Source organism: Micromys minutus (assembly GCF_963924665.1).
Source record: "Micromys minutus genome assembly, chromosome: 2".
In the NCBI taxonomy this organism is placed as follows: domain Eukaryota; kingdom Metazoa; phylum Chordata; class Mammalia; order Rodentia; family Muridae; genus Micromys; species Micromys minutus.
The window spans coordinates 62,741,695-62,760,972 of record NC_137971.1 but is presented as its reverse complement, the minus strand read 5'-3'; positions in this window follow the sequence as shown (position 1 = coordinate 62,760,972).

The following is a 19,278-nucleotide window of genomic DNA, read 5'->3' as shown; positions in this document are numbered from 1 at the left end:
TATTAACTTTTCAATTAAAATTATGAAGATTAATCTGCAATATTTATGACTGGTGATAGAAACCATTTAGGAAATTATCTCCAAAATGCATAAAAAAATGAAGGTAGTAGTTACAATAACTCATGAGGAATGTAAGGAAGCCCAGAGCAGGAGGCTATAACAAGTACGAAGGGACAGAGCAGTGTGGGAGCTGCCACAGACCCATTTCTCTCTCTGCCCTCCGCTCTGTCTTTAAAGAGAACATTCCAAGGGAGCTGGCAGAGAGAGTGTGAATGGAGCAGAGCTCTCAGCAGGAGAGGCAACAGATTTGTTCTCATGTTGAAAGAGCTCAGATGTGCATTTGTACCTAGCTATTGCAGGTGACCAGAATAGTCAAATAAGGGAGGCATGAATGTTCACTAAACGTAGATTGAGATGTTCAGGGAAAACAAACAAGAGCAGATCTCCAGGATTCAGAATCACCTATTGACCCCGAAGTTTGTCTGTCCCTCTGTCTCTCTGTCACTTGGAGTTCTGACATGGGATGATGGCCCTATTTCCCTTCCATGTACATAGTGATTTTTACCCCACTGATTTACTGTTGCTCTACCTTGATGATTTATACTTTTTTTTGGCTAGTACATATATTCATTTTCAATTAAAGTTATAAAGATAAATCAGTAATATTCATGACTGGTGATACAAACCATTTAGGAAATTATGTCAAAGTGGCACTGGAGGTTTATCCCCAACCCTTCCTAACTCGATTACAATTCTCTTTAAGAGAGAGACCAATGTGAGGAAGCAGCTGGAAGAGAAATTGAATGTTTAACAGGAAAAGAAAGGGAGAGGATGAGAAATGAATGCTGAATAGGACATTTGTGGCCCCTGTAGTCGCATAAAAGCAGAGAAGTCAACAGTCAGGGTCTGAAAGGTGTCTGTGCTAAGTCCCCTGATTCCATATGCCAACTGCTGAAGGTCTAATTCCAGGTATTTTGGTGAAGCTGCATCTGAAGAAGTTCTTCCCAAAAGTTGATTAAGTTTTCCAATGTGGCTGGTGTCAGTCTAAGAAGAAGAAATTAATCCAGAGGCAGGGTTGATGAAAACTTTCAGCTAAGCACTTGTTAAAGGCAGTGACAACAGACTTCATTCAAGAGGAGCTGGTAAAGTGCAGGGTACTGGGTTATGACTCACCATTGATTTCCAAAGGGCAGATGGGAGCAACTTATAACCAAAGAATAGGGTGTGAATCAGTGAACAGAGGTTCACAAAGATGAAGTTTCAAGGATGACTAGGGGGTTCCAGACAGACAGACATTACAAAATTAAGCAGGTCAAGGGAACAAGATAACTTGGGTTCTTGGACAGCAAGGGTGGGAGATCTTTACTACCTGACTTGGCAGGATTCCTCATCAAACTGAAGTCCAGCAGGATAGAAGGAAGACCTGATCAGAGAGGGCCCAGAGGAGCCCGGCTTGCTATGGCAGCAGGACAGGGCCTTTGTAAGCACAGATCGGGCAGATGATGAAGACGTGAAGCTACAGCAAAGATTGTCTGTCTACCAGCTGAGAAAGAAAAGACGCCAGTGCCAAGTACCAGAGTTGCAATACACACCTTAGTAGAGGGCTTGACAATTATTAAGGTCTTTGTCCTGAAGCTTCCTTGAAGTTCTATGTAAATGGGAAGGTAACCTTCCTATGTCTGGTGGCCTCTCACCAGTTGAGCTGGCCCTCCTTTTTTAGCACAACAATTCATAGAGGGGGAGCAAAACAAAACAAAACAAAACAAAAAACAAAAACAAAAACAATTTCACCTTGAGATGAGGCTCCTGTCTGCCTGCATCTGTGCACATAAAGAGGTGCTTTGTTTAGATGAACTATTCTCCAGCTCCCTTGTGAGAGCTCCTGTTTGTTTTCTGTCTTTCTTCACACTTTTAGAGCTGCTGAAGACACACATACACACACACATACACACATAGATACATATATGAGCACACACATGTAAGACACACATGTGCACAGACACAAGTGCACACACACACATTTACACACATGTAGGACATACATGTACACAGATGTAGGATGCACATGCACACGCAATTTCCTATGAATCCACACACAAAAAAAGAGAAAAAACAAAAAGCTGGCAGGTGCTGACTTTTCTACTTAACTGCACAGAGTTTTATGGTATTTCTCTATATTTTTCTCCCAAGACTCACAGCTGACCTCACTTGCTCTCCAAATTCTCTCCACTGTGGCCAAATGCCATGGATCCTGTGAGGTGGTTTGAGCCATGAAAACATCCTGTAAATGAGTGTGTCTGCCCTTTGATCTCCACCCCTCTCTGCCTTCTGCAGCAATCTCCTTTGCCTAAATGAAAAGCCCTTGAGGCAGCGCTTCTGACTTCTGACACAGAGAAAACCCTCACCTCACTTAGCTCAAGGAAGCCCTTGTATGTGTTGAATAAATTTGCATACAAAGTCTCAGCATTTTGAGTAACAGTTCAAGAACCAATGAACAGAATACCAGCTGCACATGCCCAGCTCTGCACTCACCCCCACCACGGGCTGACAAAGGACAGAGGTCAGGTGAGTCAGGAACAGGAAGGCCTATGTCAAATTACCTGTAAAAGCCCAGGTATAGGTAGCACAAGAGAAGAAGCAGATGGATCCCCAGAACTTACCAGCCAGTCCTTCTAGCCAAAATGGGGAGTGAGCTGCAAGCCAAGAAGAGAGCCTATTCCAAAAATAATATAGAGAAGCAAAATAGAAGAGGGTGTCCTAACATCAACATCTTCTCTCTACCCACTTACACACATGTGCATATGCACACACACACAGACTGGGGGGGGAGAGAAAGAAAGGGAAAGACAGAGACAGAGAGAGAGAAAAGATAAAGACCCTTCCAGCATTAAAATGGCTAGTGATTTCAACATCCAATTTAATGGAAAGCCCAGGATTTTGCAATGACAAGCCCACACGGCTCTCTGTCTGGCATCAAAGTCCACTCTGCACGGCTGTGCTGTTCAGCCAAATGAAAGATCTAGTGTTTTCCAGATGCACCTAGCTAGGCACAGCCACATTTCAAGCTCAGAGGTGACTCACTTTTGAGATGTTTCTAACAGATATCTGATTAGATGCTCCAACTTTAACCCAGTTTGTGAAGGTTCACATGCAGATGAGAAACCCCAGGTCTAAGGCACTTTCTGCCTCTTGCAGCACAGGGCTGTGGCTGGAGGGAAGAATTCTAATTGTGTCTCTTATGAAACTCATGAATTATCCTGGTTTCTCCGTCACCTGTAACTTTGCTTATTTTCCGATTGCTGTTTTAAGTCTGTGTTCTGTGTTTCTAAATGGGAAAACTGCTGTGAACATGAAAAATATCCTTGGGAAAGTCTTCTCTCTGCTACTTAGCTTGAGAGACCAACTGCTGGTTTTAATCTTATGCCCACTGGGACTACGCAGAACTCTCTTGAAAACTGCGGCCTGTTCAACTCTCGACATTTTTTTTTTAAAGCATGCGAAAAACAAATTAAGAATAACTTAAGAGCTCTTGGCTCCCCTCTGCTTCAAAGATACCTCTAGGAACTTCAGGACAGAGCTGGGATGATGGAAGCAATACATGGAGCAGATGGCAGAAGGGAGGGATGGCCCCAACAGCCATGGTCTCAGCTGTGGGCTGTGCAAGCTTAGCCCTGATTATTCCTTCCCCGGTCAGCAGGGCATTTCGTTCTCATACTCGGGTATTTCCCACTAAGGACATAAGACGACAGCATAATCTATCAGGCAACCTGCATAACCTGCTGGCTTGGAAGCGATGGTTATGTTTTAGATCTCAGCTAACTCGATGGGAACTAACGGTATAATCCTTCAATGGTGCGGAAGACCTCCAAAACAGAAATGTGAAGGTTTCTGTGCATGCAGTCGGAGTACAGAGCTGAGCACCTAGTCTCATTCCAGCGTTGACTAGTGTTTGCCCTGAGGAGGGCCCGGCCCAGAGGCAGTTGCCCCCCTGCTTCCTTTTGTGGTTTCGGCCTCAGCTTATTGGGGGAGGGGAAACTATGATCAAATACATGGAACACGTTTATTTAATGGAGCAAAATGGTCATAATGTAACATTTGATATTTGAGCTTTTTAGGGGGTAAGGGGTTCAAGACGGAGTTTCTCTTTGTAACCCTGGCTGTCCTGGAAGTCACTCTAGACCGGACTGGCCTCTGACACAGATCTGCCTGCCATTGTCTCCGGGATGCTGTAAATTGTGCACTATGATTACCCAACTTCTAGGCTAAAAATGTTTTAATTTTGCATTAGTTATTTGAGAAAATTTCCCTTGTCTTTTACCATATTTGCTTCTCTCCCAACTCCACCCAGGTCTGCCACCTGCTTCCCTGCTTCCCTGACATTGTGGCTTCCTCTTTTGTTTTATATCCATTGCCTGCATATATTCTTGGGTGCATGGCCTTCCACTGGAGCATGGGAAACCAACCAGGGTCTATACTCTCAAAATAACCTGACTCCACCTCTCCCAGAAGCTATCAATGCTAACAGGTTCTCAGCTAGGGCGGGACCTGTGCCTACCTCTTTTCTCATGACGAGATTTGGTCCCACTGAGTTTCTTGAATGGGACTTGTTTAAGCTGTCACAAATTTAGTTAGTTATTTGGTTTTTATTTTTGAGATTATAATTCCAACATTTCTCCCTCCCTTTCCTCTCTCTAAACCTTATAGCCCTCACCTCTCTTTTCCAAAGTCAAGGCTACCTACCCGTCTTCATTACCCCTCATTGCATGCATGTATATATAGGGCTGGTGGGAGCTGCCACACTTTTCAAGTGTGCATTTCAGTGGCAATGGACACTCTCGATTCAGTGTGCATCCTGCCACTTTGACTAATGACTCCAGGCACAGTGACAGGCCGACACCTGAGTTTGAACAGTAAAACAGTCAGGGCCCTGTCTTCTTGTGAATTCACAGGTACCCATGGATTCCTTTGATTAAGATATACTTTATTTAAGCTGCTCTTTTGTTTCTGGAGATCAAACCCAGACACTCTCTCAAACTACTCAAGCAGTGTCTCAGGAGCCACATCTCTAGCCTTCAGGTAGGCTGGTTCCTGTAGGGACTTTCCCATCACTGCTCTTTATTGCCCTTTGTGCTTATATAGTATGGTGGGACAATTTATCTTTCGTTGATTTTTAAAGGCATAACCAATATTTCTTATTTCCTTTCAAATATCTTTCATAATGCCTCTCCTCGTCTTAACTCTACCTTCCAAATGCTTGTACCACTGCAATATGAAATGATACAGATGGAGCTCAAGACTTTATATGTGCAAAACTTAAACACACACACATTCTCTCTCTCTCTCTCTCTCTCTCTCTCTCTCTCTCTCACACACACACACACACACACACACACACACACACACACACACACACAAACCAAAAACCCCACTCTGCTAAATGAGCCACATTTCTGGCCTGACTTACTTTAATTTTAATTGTTTTAAATACAGTATTTCATACATTGTCCAGGATACCCAAGAATTCACTATGTAACCCAGGCTAGCTTCAAACTCAATCCTGCCCCACCTTCCTGGTGCTAGATTACAGGCACAAACAACCACATCAGGCAAGGAAATAATCTAATGAGTGGATACACAACACTACAGACACCAGGATGATTGGCCAACCCACCATCTTGAAATGTTCTATCATTCTTTTTAACTTGGAGAAAGTTGAAAACCCTCTTTTAGGTTATTGGGAATACACTGGACTAGACAAGGCTTACTTCTTCTCAACTGCGACACTGTCACATTGTCAGAGCCTTTGCTTCTCACCCATAAACACCACCATTCTGTCCTTGGCACCTCTAGCATCCACATGTGAAGGAGCTTGTGAGTTGCTGTGATTCTATCCCTAGCTCTTTTCACTTAACATGATGTCCCCCCTTGAGGAAGAAGGGTTAATGCACATTATTGTAAAGGACAGAACTCCACCCTTCATTATGACAGAGTCCCCCTCAGTTTTACACATGTACCATATTTTCTTTATCTGTTCACCTGACATTGCTGGGGTTGGTATAGTATCTTGGTGACTATGGGGAGCTGGAGCAAGTTTATAAAAATTTTTATTTATTTGGTTTAGTTGCTGCCCTTCTTAACCTCTCTTACTGAACCCCTTCCCCTTCTACCTTTCCCAACTCATTCTTTCAGGTCTCTTCCTCTCTAGTAATCCCATTTCTACTTTTGTGTGCTACAAGTTCCATGCCTATAGGACATAAAAATAGAAGTAGTGTTGTCTTGAGGAAAAGGGACTAACAGGAGGGGATGAGATTAAGAGTGGCCAAGAGAGTATATATGATCAATGTCCATGATATCCTTAAAGGAAAATATATTTATAACACACTATGTGGGCAATGATTCATGAATATTCACCAATAGGAACAAGAAGGAGAAAGCAGAGGCCAAGTGAGCAGGCTATATGATTTCAGTGGGAGGAATCTGCTCTGCTTGTCTATCTTAGGTATGAGTGAGAAGGGGGAACAACCAGTCCTGACAAGCTCCCCAGAGTGGTACTGTGAGAACAAGAGATATCCACAGAGCCTGAAAGCAAAGCACATGTATGTGAATATCAGAAGGGTAGCCTCTGGGTAGAAGCATAAGCCCTGGTGAGAGAGCCTAGGTGAGGAATAGGCAGGAATTCGATTCTGCAGCCTGCACAGGGATGGAGGAGGAGGGTGGGGCAAGAGTCCAGAGGATGTGAAGTGTACTGGGACAGATTTTTCTAGCCTAGTGGCAAGGGGCTATTGTGGAAGGAAAGGGTATGTTGAAGGTTCTTTTAAGTCTCTTGGATAGGTGGCCAGCATCAGGTTAATGGTACAGAGGCTAGAGTAAGCAAGTGAGCATGAACTATGAATTGATATAAAGCAATACTTAAGGTGCACCCAGGTCTTGGGTCTAACTCTAGCTTCCAGAGGGGAAGAAGATAAAGAATTTTGTACAAGTGAAGGTAGAAATTCTGTTTGTGAGGGTTGGATTGTCTGCCCCACACTCCATCTGAGAGTGTTAATCAGCACACAGGCTGAAGAGTCCCCTGATAGGCAAACAATTCAACACTGAGTACATTTCTTGGATGCCATGGAATGGAACAGAAATGGTCTGAAGTCCTAGGTTGGAAGGAACTTCTTAGGAAAAGACTATGCATGATTAAGGGCAGGAATCAGGGTATCTTGGCCTACAGTCCTGGGTAAGTCCCAACCCTGTCTTCCATCTGGAGAGCAAGGAGGCTGCCCCTGTCCACAGCCAAGAATCTCTCCAGTTGAGGCAGCCAAGTTTTCTTCTTTAGTCTTCTTCCAAAAGCCTCTTCTTTCACACACTCAAAGGCGCCTCAGAGGAGCCACACACAGTCACCCTCGGAACTCCCCTCTGATCGAGCCTATCATGAGGAGTTGAGGAAGCCAGCACTCTTGTAGGAGAATGAATTTTTTTCCTCTGGTTTTTCAGAGAATCTTGGAGACTGTGGTTAATGGTGTTGTAGGGGTGGGAGTAGAAAGAGTGGACAGGAGAGAAAAAGGTCTCCAAGTGTCCCTTCTCACAAATGTTTTTAGTGGTTTGAGATCTGTGTCATCATGTGTCTTTCTAAAATGTCCCTTCAGCCTCCTCCATCCACAGCTGTTCTCCAATCTTTCTGGTTTCCCCTGAGACCATTAATAGTGAACACATATGATAGTGAACTCTTGTAAGCTACCCAGGAATCCTTGTCATCAGTGATGAGTGATCAATCCAAAGAAGGCTTCAAAAGCAGAGGGAGAAACTGCCCCAGATCAAAGTGGTCTTTGTTTCTACCTAAAAACATTTCCTTAGGTAACATCTGATAGTTTTTGAATTGACAGCATAGTATTTGCACTGGCTAAGAGAAAGTCACAAAGCTATGGCTTTGAGGCAAGCAGGGATCCTCGAGTGAATAAGCCCGTGTACCTCTACAGATTGACTGCTGACCTATGAGATGAGACTATGCCTCTAAGTTCTTGAGAGGACTGAGTTTTCCCCAACTCTCAGATTTCTTGGGACAATTTTTTATTATTGGTCATTGCAGCTAGAATCCTCAGAACTCTCCAGCCTGAAACTAGAGTGTCAATTTGTTTATGAAACACAATGAGTAGTTTTCCTGAATGTTTCTTCACAATCAATATTGTTCCAAGAGTGGTATTTGGTGGTAGGAAAGGGTTGAAAGCAGGAGCCAGATGGGCCCCAGTGATGTGTATCATCGAGTGGCCAACAGGTGTCACTGAATGAGGGATATAGAAGGGCCTCTCTTGTGGTAAGCAGAGCTGGTGAGAGTGTGCAGAGATGAAAGAGATCCATGGTAACTTTCATCACAAAGGGAGATGTCTAAATAAGGAGAAATGGTCCACAGACAGGCTCACAGAAAGACATGATATGAGAAAGACCTCTTTGGTTGCTGGGCATCAGCACATGAAATCCAGGAAACCCTGAGGTCAAGGACATTAAGTAAGTGCAGAAAGGCCATACTGTCCCCACCCATCACAAAGGGTCTTGTCAGAGCTCCTTTCCCCATGGCCTGTCAGAATGAACCTTTTCTATTCTGTATATAGTATGAAGGTTCTGTGTCTTTGTAGAACCCCCGTGTCTTGCCATAGGATAATACTGTGCGGAGCACACCCATCCACTGGATAGTGACCAGGGTAACCAAGATGACAATGCCAATGGCTGAGCAAAGCCACAAGCAGTGTGTTTACAGAAGGCACTTAGTCGTTCCAGATGCTTCTGAGAAGATGGGAGAACCATACATCATCTGCCCATGATCCATTGGGCAGATAAGGGGCAGAGCCTTGACAGGAGGGAAAGAGATTAGCCTGAGAAAAAGCAGCTGTAGTTGCCCAGGGTCCCATGTCCTTGGCTGGCACATACTGCAACACACACCTCACACATGAAGAGTGCTCATGTAGATTCTAGAAAGTCAGATGTCCCTTCCTAGTGTTAGGAATAAAGAAGCAAGTGAGAGTCCAGGCTTTCCCCGTGGGAAGCCTAGAGACTAGTGAAAGAAACAGGATGATTCTGTCTCCCTTAAGCATGAAGACTGGGTGACCTGAGAAACCAAGAACATTAGAAGGCTGAGTTACCAGAGAGCTGGAGAGGCCCCTACGGAGACAGACGACCAGGGGTATGTCTTGTTGAACAGACATAGGAGCCAGCAGTACTGTGTGAGTGGCTAGAAGTATACAATTAAAAAGGGCTGGGGGGCTGCATGGTGGGTCATGAGCATGAAAAAACCAAAGCAAGAGGCCTATACAAATGTTTACATTCACCAAGGGCACAGAGAAAGCCTAGGAGAGATTTTAAATTGTCATGGTGAGGTCTGAAGGACATTTAAAAAGACAGAAGATGGGGTTTGGTTAAGGAGCCATCCTGGTTGATTTTGGCAGCAAGTGGGGACTGGTACCTTCAAGGAGACAAGCAATGTCACTCGAGGATGCTTTGTGCCCAAGAAGAGCAGTCTCAACTCTGGGTGGGTCAGTGGGTGAATGGGTCTCTCAAACATTCTTTATTAGGCTCCTGTCATTTCTTCATTAGATACTTTGAAGGGTTCCCCGTGTGGAGGTTGCAGAGCCTCCCAATTACTGCATGTGAGAGAAAGCAACATTTGAGTAGGTTCTTAATCTTGGGCAGTTGAGGACATTGTCTGAGAGGTTGTCAGCTCTCGAGAGGTGGTTCAGTATCCTTAGGGAATAGTTGTAACAAACTCCATACTGATCTCATTTATCCTCTAGAAGTCTTCTTTCCAAATTCCCCAAAGGACTAGGGAAAGCTAAGCTCTTACATGTTCTAGAATATACCATTTTCTTAATTTTGGTGTCAGTCTAGTCTAAATATAAGTAAATGATGGCCTTAGGGACACAGGCCATACTCTCTGTACAGTTGCTGCTTCATACTTCCTGTCTTGGTTTGCAATCAGCCATGTCTCCAGCCTGAGCTAAAGCCAAGACACAGACTGAAGAAGCACTTTGATGTTGAGGCTGAGCATTGTTTTGTTGTAATTTAAATCATGTATCCTGAGATGCCTTACCTTAATCATCAATTTTCTGCAAAAACAAAACAAAACAAAACAAAAACCTAAGCAGCTTTTATGGTCTTTTATCAGGTTGCTTAAAAGGAAAAAAAAATTACAATACGTGTGTGTGTGCGCGTGCGTGCGTGCGTGCGTGCGTGCGTGTGTGTAAAAAGCTACTCCAGCCTAGGCTTGTTTCTGCTTTCCAATGAGAAAAACTTTTTTAAAAAAGGAATGGTTTTATAAGAAATTTAATCTGAAGGTTCCACAATTACAGCTAAGCTTTCAGACCTCTGGTATCTAAGGTTAATTTGACATTTTTTAAAGCTGTGATGTGGTCTTCTTTTTTACCAATAACCATCACAATCGACTGCTTAGATTAGGAGTACTTGATAGCATAAATGACTCATTTCTTTGTTTATTTGACAGCTTGTATAAATACACTTTGTTTTTGTTTGGATTAAGTGACAGGAGTCTTTTGTTTCTAAGTAGAAAGGACTTTAGAGAAGTTTCTCTTGCCAGTATTGCTGGTCTGCAAAGTCTTCCACAGAAAGAAATATGAGTGGGCAGATCAATTTCTGTCCCCACATCAAAAACCCAGTGTAATGTTGAAATTCCAACAAAAATTCTTTTTTCAAAAGAAAGATTTTAATTCATGTGCCACTCAAAATCCACCTCTCTCTCTCTCTCTCTCTCTCTCTCTCTCTCTCTCTCTCTCTCTCTCTCTCTGTGTGTGTGTGTGTGTGTGTGTGTGTGTGTATACCAGATAAATTATAACAGAGTCGTGGAAGTCGCATATATTGATTAAAACATCAAGCAGTTACGTACAGACCAATAATGAATTACTTCATCTAGAAGATAAAACTTTGTGATATTTAAAATTACGGACTTGAAAGTAAGGAAAATTACCCCTAATTATGCAGATGGGAGCAACACCTTAGCAGTAAACAAGATAAGCACCTCAAACAGCGCTAATAATTTTAATTAACATTTTCTGGTTTCCTTTCACCTCCCTTCAAGGTCACCTACTGTGCTTCTCCGAAGGCACGGCAGCTGTTATGTGCGGCCCTCTATCACCTCGTGCCCAATCGGCAGGATTAAGCAGCAAGAACATTTTCTAAGACTGACTGTGAGAATAAGCAATTGTGCACAAGAGTAAATATTGAATCCTGGCAGCCTGTTAGCAAAGACTTAAAAATGAACCACAAATCTAATTTCCTACGCCTGTTCAGATTGTAGCTTTGTCGTTACTGAGTCCCTCAATTTGAAGTATGAAATATGCCTGAACCATTGAATATTCAGATTATAATCTTAGCAGAGGCAAATTTAGCTGCCAACACTGCATTTAAACCTCATGTATAACAGGACCCGCGTATACCGCACCTGAATCCTCTGTTGAGCGTCAATTAAAATGTTCGTTGGTTGAAGATTGATGATTTTGCTTAACTTTTTTTCCTCTTTTGTAAATTAAGAAACCAGTAAGAGTAGGACTTTGTTATATCAATAGGTTTGTTCCATGCCACTGACTTCATGTACAGGGTCACTTGGAATATAATGTGTAGAGAAAGAATCTCATTAGGCTAAAATGAGTGTAAAATGTGTCAATTTGATCCAAATGAGAATTGTAGTAAAACCATGTTTGATGTTCATGTGCAATAAATCTTTAACATTTGCTGTAAAGTATTCGGGAACCCACAGGGAAATCTGTGTTTGCAATGGGGGCTCCTTTTCTGGGGTTTTCTAAATTATTCTTCATTGGCATTAAGCATACAGAAGTCAGAAGCAGAGATTTAAACTGGAGGTTGTTAACTCAACCCTAAAACAAATAGAAATGTACATTAATGCTAATTAACGTATTTTAGGGAAAAAACGGACTAGTTTTGTTTAAGTGAAAAGAGGCAAGCCTTTGAAGATACTTTCCTCCACATTTTTAAGAACAGTCTCTAGTCAAGCCTGCAGATGACGGGCCGAACCTATGTGCATGCAGAGTGCCTCTGACTCTTCTACCTGGTTTTGAGGATATGTAAATGTTCCTCTCCTATGCTGAACACACGATGGCCTTCTTCTTCCCGATTCATTTTCATTTTGACATATTCCTACTGTTAATTACTGCTGTGTTTCAATTTTCTCCCTAGTATTCTGGTTCCTTCATAATAGCTTTATGGTTCACTGGACCACAATGACTATAACGAAAGATTTCTGAAACTTCTGGGAGTAATTTACAAAAACCACCACTTTTTAATTGTTCCTGGATGTTTAGGGTTAGCTGTCTGCTTCCAAAAGAATCACTCTCCATGATTCATGTGTTGAACTGAATATATTGTCTGTCTCAAAAAAATCTTGATGATTTAATATCTTTTTCCCTTAAATTATTAAAATTTCCCTTTACTATCTAACAATCTAACAGTTTAGAGCCGAACAATGTATTTTCTATTACTGTTACATCAGTCAGTTCATTTTGGGGATAGGAACTTATTTTAATCTCTAATGTACAATAATAACAATAATAATATATAGATAGATAGATAGATAGATAGATAGAGAGATAGATAGTCACAAATATGTAATTGTAAATGATTGTGAGAACTAAAAAAATATTTCTTCTGGAAGACTGAAAGAAAATTAATTTCTCAGTGTTACTACAATTAAAATCACCTGCAGAATCCAAAATAAAAAGAGAAAAACCAATATGTTACCTGTTAAAAATAGTTCCTGAGATTTGGAGAAGTTGTAGATTCCCTTTTATCATTGATGAGCTTGGGGGAACCAAGTACTTTATGAACTGCCAGGAGGCCTAAGATTCCCTTTAAAGTCAGAGTGCCTCTTTCAGAAAAAAATTAAATCTATATTCCCATGAAATATGCTGATTTCAATGTACAGTTGTCATGTGGATAAGGGGAGATTCCTTAATGCCTTTGCCCCTTTGCCTGGGGTGTCCTTAGTTGATTTAGAGATAAATGTTATAGCCTGTAACTACTTTTCTATTTAAGTTTCCACCTCTTTCACAAATAGTATTCAAATCACTGTCTACTATTATTGTTTATTTATTAATTATGTTCATTTATCGATTGAACACATAATGTGACTATGTAGCCCAGACTATCCTGGAACTGACAATTGTCTAACCTTAGCCTCCTAAATGCTGGGATTGCCAGCATGCACAGTCTGCTTAGCAATCTCCTTAAGACTCTGCTACTAACGTGTATGATGACATAAAATATCTGCATTAAAAAATATACCAAGATAAAACTAATCAACCATGCCCTAAGCACTGCATTATGGCCAGTTTCTGGGTAGAAAAGAGATGGGGTTGGGGAGCAAATCTTGCAAGGCCATGTTGTACAGGCTAAAACCAGGATCTATTTAGCTGTTAGGTCTCTGCTTACTTGATAACAAAGTAACAAAGAAGGGCTTGTCTGTACATTCTTTTTGAGCTTGGAGTACACTTGCCTGTAGTAGGCCTAATTTTCTAGTCACAGTTGTCTTTGAGCAGCAGAAGTGCCACATTCTCTTGAGTGCACACTGTGCTGGAAGGAGACCTGCAACACTCTTGCCATCTGAGGAATGACATCAGACTCAGAAGCAATTGCTTGATTTGAGGGTCTCAGTTCCAGAAACAACAGAAGTCTGGACCATCGCCTTCACCTAGGGTAGTCATGTGGCTTTCCAAAATTTGTTGCCCATTTTTAAAAGCCATGCCGACCACACCTGCTGGGGAGGACCCTCCTTGGAAATTTCCATACCAAGTGTTACTTGTCATTTAGATGGTTGCCCAGGCTTCCCACTTCCTTCTGTGTTGGAGTCATTCTGTACCCTCTTAAAACCAGTTTTTCTTTTCTGGTTTGCATTTACTATTGTCTATATATTTGGGCTGGGATTGAAAACAACCTATTAGCCTATTTAAAGGCAAGTGAGAAAGAGAGTACTTGTCTCCCCGGGGCACCAATTGACTTAAACAGTTTGCTTATAGTACCCTGGAAGAGAGCCAGCTTCTTCCTACATGAGATGCCTTCCCTAGTCTCCTTGCCATGCCTGAATCCCCAGGCATTCCATCTTGCTTCCCTGGCCATTCTAATGCCTATTGAGGACCAACAGAAGCACTCAGCATCCACCTTCCCAGACGACCTCTCTAACTTTCCTGATTCTATTCTCCAGCCTCACATCATACTGCTTGATCATTCTTGCTACCAAACGCGTCACTTATCTGAGTATTTTTTTTTCAGGTATTGGTAGCTTTATTTAGTTCTGCTTCTGATGGCTCCCGACTGATTGCCCTTTCTCTCTGTATACAACCCATACTGTAGGCAGATTGGAGAGCTAGCCACAGTCCATGTAGAAATCCTACCAGAAAGACTTGGAAGTGGATTCCGTACTGCTCCTTACCTGATACATGCATCTAGGATATTTGTTAAGTTTTCCCAGATACTATCTCTATATCCATTAAATTATAATAATAAAAAAAACCTTTCTAGTTGCTGTGCACTCTACTTAGTATAAAATTTGCAAAGCCCTGGTCACTTTGTTTGGGGCACACACTAGGTACTCAGTGACGACTTGGCCCTTTCTCCATATTGACTGTTTCCTCTGTGCAAATTACCATCTCAGCCACTTGTGCTGTATCAATTCATAGTGCACTCTTCCCTTGCCTTCTTTTACCTGTCAAAATCGTCCCTTTCCTCTAGACCTATTAAGTCTCCCATACTTGACTGTGTCATCAAGTGGACAGGGTTGGGTCTCAGTCACCCCTGCCTCCCCGGGGCCACATCAGCACCTGAAAAGTGCATGCAATCAACAAATCAGTCTTCTGCGAATAAATGCAACACAATACATCTCCTTCAATGAGCCATGTCTACCTCCCCATCCCAATGTGAAATAGGCCCCCCTTCTCTGTGCTCATGGGCTGTGTCTAAGGTGATGTCTAACCTTTCAGTCTTTTAATTGGGAAGATGAGCCATACACAAACACAGCCATAATATATTGAGCTCCTTGGGGGCAAAGGCTGTCTCAGCTGCTATGATGGAAACATCCATGACATTCCCGGCAGACCCTAAAGGATTATTTTGATGGAAGGTGCTCCTCACTCCATGTAATAGATCCAATTTAGCCAAGTGCTCCATCAAGCAAGCTACCAATTCTCTCATTGACTTAATTATAGATGTATAAAATTTGGCACGGATTACATGAGTGACTATTTAACCCCTAGATCCCTAGATAAATTGTTGACATTGTTTTGGAAATGATCCCTAAAACTTGAGTTATTATTTTTTTCCCTACTGCCAGCACAAAGTTTAGAGCTCGGGTGGTTTTTCTTTATGAGCTTCCCCCCCCCCCCCACTGCATTGTCCTGATCCTTATTCTTACAGGTCTCCTTCCAGACATCTTTGCCCAGTAATAATTACAGTGTGTTCCCAACCTAGCTGATGGCTGGTGTCCTCATTAAAGACCATTACCCTGAAAAGGGTGTTTATTGAACCTGGCAGAGTGCTGATATTTGTTAGACCCTGTCATATGGTTGATGACGTTCAGTCAGAACTCATTGGGAGACAGGAATGAGCTGTCCTAACTGGTGCTGGCAGAGAGAATGCAATGTGGGCTCAAGATGGCCGCTTGAGTCTCCATGGTGCCCACAGGCCAGGGAAGGCTGCTCTGTCAGGTGGCCTCATTCCTCTACCCACCCCCACCCCGAATTCCATTAACTGTATTTCTGTTGGCTGAGAGACACTCATATCAGTTGATTGAAATGAGGGGAACAATGGCGTGTGTGGATTTTGTGTCTACTTTTGTAACATATGCACAAGACTACTCTAAAAGGACTCTAACCAAATAAAGAATTGATACTACTGGGAAAACAAAATTTGATTCTCTGTTGTATTAAAAATTATTGAGGTCACCAAGAGGGTAACTGCCCCCATCATGATCTTACTGGCAGATAAAACAAAGATAAAGATTTTTAAGTCAACTTCTGCAATTGAAAGATCTTGGTCAATGTCATTCCTTAACACATTGTAAATCCTGGAGATTGAACAAAGACCAGAGCATGAGTTGAATCCATCTCTGACCCCAACATTTCCCATTTATGGGTACTCAGCATTTTTAAATATAGGTTTCTTCTTGGCCAAACTCATCGAGTCCTGCAATATTTTAGAACATTCTTCATGTGGGGCTTACCATCCAGTGGATGGATAGTGTGCCTCTATCAACATTGCTTAAAATGTGTGCCTTCTTCATTCATGCCTATAAACCAGGATTTATAGAATCACAAACTCAGAAAAAGACCTAAATTCTTCCCAGAGAATGGATCCAATGGAAAGATGACAGCTGTTGGTGTTCAGCATTTATGAAGGGTTCATGTCATGCCCTGGACCAGATAGCACTAATAAACATCAGTACACCCCATCTCTCGAGACAATCCATATTCCTTTTCTGAGACAGTAAGTATGAATTTTAGATCTTCAGAAGGAGAAAATGGCAGAAGAAGGATATTATGTAAAGAAACCAAAATATCCACCATCCCTTTCTGCTTTTGTTCAGGGAGCTGGAAAGCATGCTCAATTGCTGGGCTCTGATCAGAGATGAAAGAGCTTCTAATCTCACATTCAAATGATGTCACCCAAACAAGAGCAAACAGACTCTATAGGACTTGGTGTAATGAGCCAGAGACTGTTTGGGGTAGTTAATATGGAGCAGCAAACCAGGCAGGAATTTCACAGTACTGGTGTGCTGCACAGTGGTGTGTGGCCTGCATGAAGAATGGAATAACAGTTGCCTTCTTGGCAACTGCTTCAGATGGGGAAGTTTGCTCACCACTGATGGCCGAGAGGAAGCCCAACACTTAGCTGGTTCCTTTCAAGAACCTGGAGGACCCCATAGCAACAGTTCCTACAAAGCTGGCGATGGGTTGGAAAGCCAAGGGAGAAACTAGAAAGGTCTTTGGAAATGATTGCTACTTGCCCTGGGAAGAGACAGTGATACCACTGCCTGGGTTAACAGGTCTTTGAAAGGGACACTTCATCACTGAGACCCAGTTACTTGTAATTTTAGTAATGATAGTTTAGAGAAAGTAGTTCCCAATCTGATGTGGATCTCAGGGGAGAAGACTATAAGTGTGAGGGACATCCAGGAATAAGTGAGGCACATGGAGGGTCCATATTGAAAGACACAGAGTCTCTCCTTCAATGGGTATTTATTGACACTTCCTACATGGCAAGACTTGATGTACACCTTGCTGTCCTGGATGGATAAGGCACTATTTCTGAGGAAACAAGAAATCTGCATGATCCAATGCAGGCCTGCATTGAATGGAGGACTGAGACATGTACTGGACAGTATATATCTCAGGGGGTATATGGCATTGTAGTGACATCAAGATATGACATGACTACTTGGAGCTCGTTGGGTGGTAGGGTGTGTGGTCTAGACAGTGCAAGTCTGGGAAACAGTATGGAAGGCAGTATGGCTTGGAAGAAATAGGAGCTGCTGTTTGGAAGCAGCATGTGGCAAGAAAGGAGGCTGAAGAAAAGGACCAATCAAGAGCTGGTGCCTTGGAGGGACAGCAGGACACAGAGAAGAGCCAATTACAGGCTCCAGTTTTGGTAAGGTGTCATTACATGATTTCAAAAATGCTATCTATTTGACTGTGCATCTCAACATTCATATGTTACATGTTTCAAATCCCAGTTCAGTGGGGCAACACTGGGAGGTGTGACCTGAGGACAAGTGTTTTTCTACAGGGTCTATGTCTTTGAGAATGAATACTGACCATGTTGGGAAGGAGGTTAAGTGGGCTCCCAGAAAGGATGAAAATGCTGTGAAAATAGGGTGAGGCTCCTGGGGTAGATGTATCTTCATGAAGCTCTTCACGTGCTAATACCATGCTCCCAGGTTCCTGACCTTCCAGAACCATGAGCCAAATAGCTATATATTCTCTTTGACTTGCCTTGCCTCAGGCATTCTTTTATAGCAATAACTACCCATTCTTGTTGAACCACCTGGCACCTAGTATCAGACATACTATCATAGCAGCAGAAAGCAGATTCCTATTTTGTGCCAGAACTTCATATCACCTAGATTCCAGACAGCTATAGAGGAAGAAGAAGTTGAACTTTTAGAAGGTAAGTGGCTGAAAGGGAAGCATCAAGAAAGTAGGTCAGTGGCCTGGCAGGCACGGGGTTGTTGGTAGCTGCAGGGCAGTGGCCTGGCAGAACCTGAGGCTGTTGGCAGCTGCAGTTTGGGGAGGAGCTTTCACAGAATGTGGGGATGTGGAGGGTGAACATGTCCAATCACTGAAGAGTAGAAACCAAGGATGACTCTAGGACTCCTAAGTCGGAGGATGGATATGGGTGATCCCATTCACTCAGAGGAGCAATGAATGAAAGAGGTTGAAGATGCCAGGCTGGAGATGAATCACCTACCCAGAGAGTACCTCCAAGTGGGTATAGATACTTCAGAGGTAGAAGTAGGAGGATTGGGACTTCATGGGTGAGTAATACCAAGAATGAAGACATTTTCAGAGAAAGAGACACAGTGTGGTACACAGGAATGCAGTCACCTGGGCCTTCAGACTCATAGATAATCTGTTACTAGAAGGTACAAACCAAAGCTTGGGAAGTGAAGATCTTTCAGATGTCAGGGAGGTAAAAAGGGCTGTTGAAGCCAAAGGAGCAAGTTAGCTAACCAAGGTAACAGATGAGAGCTGTTTGAAGCCTTTTGCATGAAAGAACTGTGTTGGTACAAGGGATATGCAGGCACTGCAGACCTTTAAGGGACTATGCTGTTGTGGCACAGCCAGACATTCAGTGTGGTCAGTTAACTATGGTCATCTACCACTAGACATGTGCTATGGGTCCCACAGGCTACAGTTATAGCAAAGATTTGAATTGTACAGGTTTCCTATACTAGAATATTTGGTGTGTGTGTGTGTGTGTGTGTGTGTGTGTGTCAGCATTCAAGGACACCTGCCTCAAATTCCTGAAAAGAAAGGACAAGTCTGTCGGAGCTCAGCAAAAGAAGCTTAAGCTATCTAACTATGAGCAGTCAGGAACACCCCAGAGACCCTAGCATTTGGCTTGTCCAGTATTGTCATCTTGATTCTTGACAGGGGTTGGAAGAAGTTGGAGATTGGAAGACAATTCACTATGAACTCTCTTTCCTAGTTAGGTACATTCATCCACGACAAACTGAAAAAAAAAAAAAAAAAACTTAATTAAACTTGTTTGCATGTTTGGTTCATTTCC